The sequence below is a fragment of the Apis dorsata genome, unplaced genomic scaffold (genome assembly GCF_000469605.1).
Source record: "Apis dorsata unplaced genomic scaffold, Apis dorsata 1.3 scaffold_645, whole genome shotgun sequence".
NCBI classification, from domain to species: Eukaryota; Metazoa; Arthropoda; class Insecta; order Hymenoptera; family Apidae; genus Apis; species Apis dorsata.
Genome location: NW_006263836.1, coordinates 159,278 through 164,002, shown reverse-complemented (window position 1 = coordinate 164,002; position 4,725 = coordinate 159,278).

The window sequence follows — 4,725 nt, the reverse complement described above, 5'->3', positions numbered from 1 at the left end:
CTCTCTCTCTCTCTCTCTCTCGCGCGCACGGATTATATCCGTAATGGCAAGTCGAATGGAAAAGGATTCGTCGATTTGCCTTGTAAAGATTGTAAAAAGAAGAAGAAAAAAAGAAAAACAAAAAAGAATAAAATATCGTAACGAAATTATCCGTGCACGACATTTTTAATATCGATTTCTCGATCGTCTAGATACAGTGTAATAACTTAACCTTCAGCTTCACCGGATATATAAATATTCGAAATTTAATATTTCGTGGAATTTCACGGAAACGTTGAAAATTGTTTCTTCCTTCTGCTTGCTGCGAATTCCGTTTCCACGCAGCCGTAAGATCTTCTTCGCCCTCTTCCTCCTCTCCACTCCGCGATATTTCGGAGCATCGATGTTCTGCAACCGGAGGAGGAACGTCTGGAAATCGCGACGGGCGAATGAAAAATTCGCGAGAACGCGTGCACCTTTCGACTTTGGTCGAAAACCATCATTTTGCGGGCCATTTTAAAAAAATTTCCACCACTTTTCCAACCACGTTCCAATGAGGCTTCCAACCCTTTGGAAAAAAAAAGAAAGAAAAAGAAAGAAAAACCGAGCGTCCGAATGCGCTCGACGTCGATCTCGCGTTCTCGTTTAAACCCGGGCAAAACCGAGAAACCTAGATATTTTAGCGAGGATCCGAGTCGCACCGCGCACTTCAAACGCATTCTTTCATTCGTTGATTTTCGGGTCAAGCGATGTGTGCGGGTTTGTGGAATCGCGCAAGATTTAGCAAGAATCCGGATTTAATTAAGCTAATTAAACTCGAGATACGGGGGTGCGTTCCGCGTTCCGCCGCAAATTACTCGTATCAACGAAATTAACCGGAAGCAAAAAGCCGTTCCCACGCCTCGAACAGAAGCCGGACGATGATAATAGCAACGTTCGATCGAGAGATGTTTCTCCTCGTATTTTGTACATACGTACGCGTAGCCAGAATTCTAATATTTACGGAACTCGTAATCTAATTTAAATGTAATTCCTTCCAGGTCTCGTTCCAGTTTAAACATTTATTTCCGTTTGCCGAGCCGCTCGATGAACTCGAGCCACGGGAGATGTCCAGTCCATCTTCCATCCACGCGGAAAAAACTTTTCCAATTAGACCAACGTTTTCCTTTAATCTCGATCGACTGTCATCTTTCCGTCCGTGGATCGATTTCTATATATCGACGCGCTTGTCGATTTTATATCCTTTTTACATCACCTTCGACGATTGTTCTTGCGAAAGTCGAGTTCTTTTACGAAACTGTTGCAACTGTCGTCAAAGCTATTATTACGAGCGAGAGGTATCAACAGGTATCCACGCAGAGAATTAGCGTCGTCCTATCGTTCATCTTTGAATTCTCTCTGTAAAATCGTAATCGTAACTCGACCGTTGTTTTTTCCACGACGAATCGACGGTTAAGAAAATATCCTCCTCCCCCCGCGACTTATTCGAATCAACGACCCTCTTCGTTTATTTTTATTACCGCTCCGAGCGATTTCTCCGCCATCGTTGAAGATCGGCCAATTATGGTTGCTCCACCGATCATCCCCGCTCGAGGAGAATTAGTGGCAACAGGTGACCTTCGAGCTTGCAAGGATGAAGAGAGAGAGAGAGAGAGAGGAAAAAAGAATGACAGGAGGAACGAGTATTTATTTGCGGTCGATGATTAACAAGACTCCCCTCCGAGGTGTACGAGTTTCGAGCAATTTGTCAGAATAGCCGGAATGTGTGGATAAGGTATACGTGCATGTGTGTATACGTGTGGTGCAGAGGGGAGGGGAGGTCGCAAACGTTGCTTAAACCATTAAAGGCAACGTCTCGCGAAAATTTAGTTCGTTAACCGTGGGACCGAACGACTCTCGACCGAGCCACACTTTCGAGGAGCCTTGCTCGAGAAGCAAGAGACCGAGTTCCAGCCACTCACGTCGATCTCATCAAGGAACGTTTGTAGAGCGAGCGAGCGAGCTACTACTGCGGCTTGGAAGGCCACGCGTTACTCGTGGCCCCTCGAAAAGGACTTGGCCGTTTTCGCCCTCCCCCTCGCTACGACTGCGAACCCACCACCCGCCACCTTCCCGTCGAGACTGTTTATTCGAGAAACGGCACTTCGAAACGAGACCAAAGCAGGAGGAGGGGTGGGCAGCACTCGGTCGAAGGAGACGTTTGCTATAGGTCGAGCAGTCGGACCGCGAACAACTCTCCTCTCCTCTCGTGTTGGTTGGTTGTTAGCGTCGAATGGAGAAGTTACAGATTGCCTTGGAAAGAGTCGCGTGCAAGAACACCCTTTTCTCGTTCCACCACCTACTACTACTACTGCTGCTGCTACCACCACCACCACTACTTCTTCCTTTTCATCCTCGATTCTTCCGTCCTCGGCTCTCCTCCCTGTTTCATCCTCCAATTCCTTGGGTTAGGGTATAATTTGCGGTACGCGTTAAACCACCTCTGCTTCTCACTCTATGGAGCAACTTTATGTAGGTAGATTAGCTCCTCCAGCTTGCCGAGCGAGATTGCATCTTCCGCCTTTATTTCGCCTCACCTCTCTTCCTCCCTCTTCCTTTGACAAACGATCGTCATTCGAGGAGGAAATATGATTTCGTCGCGATGTTTGTATCGATCGTTGCCGCGAGTGATAAGACAAGTGCTTTCGAAAAGAATTTTTCCAATTCCAACTGGAATGCGGAAACTTTTAACATTCGATTCTCGACTTTCTCGGCTCTCCCAATTTCCTCCCCCTCTATAGTCGTCCTGTAGTCGTTATACGGGAGATATACATACCATTTAAATTTCAGTTTCTCGTGGATCTTTGGCGCGAAGAAAGAGGGAGAAGAGGATTCAGGAGTCGAAAATGGATGAAATGTTTCTCGTTTATTACGAGTATCCTCGATATCGAGAGGAACAGTCGCGGGCACGGATCTCGAGTCGAATCGATCCTGCTGGGAAGGATTCGACGAAAATTCGAAAAATTCAAAAAATTCCATCGATCCCTCAACGGTTACCGGCTTGTCGCACGTCCCATCTACGAGGCTGGTATCGTTGTTTTTATCGGTCAGTCGGTAAATTCTTCTCTGTATTACGCGGGATACGTGTATACCGATAACCGAACGAATCTCGTACCTTTAAATAAAATATTCCTCCCTGCTATTGGCCGGTCGGTTTGTATATATCGATTGTATTTCACCGGTTACAAACTGCCTTCCAATTGGCCAAGTTTGCCTCGCTTGTTACAACCGGTCGTCGATTCGTCAAACGTTTCCCGTGAAAACGTTTCAGCTTTCTTCCTTTTTTTTTCGATCCTCTCACGGACGATAGACGCGTATCAATCGCATCGATTCTCGCCGATTGATTTTTAGAAACCTCTCTCGTTCGATATTTTTTTCCCCTCTTCCTTAAACGCGACTCTCTTTATCCCGTTTTATCAACTTTGCGAACATCTTGTGAACAACAATCGGACTTTCGATCATCCAATTTTCAACATCGTACGAAATAAAAGAAACAGTTTATCGATTCATCGAGAGACTCGTTTCAAGATCGAAGTGGAACGTCAAACGTTTCTTTAAAAACGTCAAACTTTAAACGTCATCTTTATTCGAGGGGAATCGATCTTGGATGAAATTAGGGGAGGGAATTGCGGCCCATCACCCGTTTCCGTCCCAATTAATATCTACGACGTTTCCACGTTCGCCGGCTTTTTCCCCTTTGCTCGAGAGGGGAGGTAGTAGCAAGACACGTTGGCGGAGTGGAAACGCGGCCGAGCCAAGACAAAGAGGACAAAAAGGAAGGAATAGGGTGCGGAGAGACTGGAAACGTCGCGCAGCTGCACGCGGGGGCGAGGAAGAAAGAAAGAGAGAGAAAGAGAGAGAGAGAGAGATTCCGGCCACCAGGGAATTACTCGGTCGAACCGCTTCGTCGAGTCGAAAATCGTAGACGAGACACGAGGAGTAAGTCGTGCCGTGAAGCGTGGTCCCTTTCCCTGTACGTGCAAGGTATGCGGCGGCTCACGGGGAACCAGGAGTCGGCGCGTGTATCGGCGTAAACGGAGGAGGAAGACGGTGGAGGATCGAAGAAACACGGGTCCGGTGCCGTTGCAACGAAGACGAAACTATAAAAGGGGCTAACCTCCGTCTTTGCCCTTCTGACTCTTCCTCCCTTCGAATACTCTCCCTCCGTATTCTCCCTCCTCATCGATATCCCCCCTCGAAAGTTTTTCCTCCTCTTGTATCCCCGGTTCCTTCTCCCCTCCGCCCGTCGAACCGTCCCTTTCCGGCTACACTCCGCCCCAAACTTGAATCCAATTTTCCACATCACATCCCGCAAAAGTTACTCCGCGGCGCCCGGCGGGGCAGAAAGCAGCGCGGCGTAGCCTAGCTACGCGACGGAACATTTTTATCTTCTTCTTTGCTACACCGGCCTGGGTAAAACAATTTCGGAACATATTGCCCGCTACAACAACGGCCTCTCCGCTCTTCTCTCCGGATCCAATCCACCACCCTCCCGTTATTCGACTCCNGCAGAGGGATGTAAACGTAATAACGCGTGTGCAACCTCGCCGCTCTCCTTTCTTTTTATTCGGCTTGGAAAATCGGCGAACCGCCGTGTCCAAGACCTTGAGGAACGTATCTTTTGTATATGGCGCGAGAGAGCCCACGATTCGGTAAATTACGAGGGCCTCTTTCTATTCGTCGCGACTTGCGGTTACACGGCTCGGA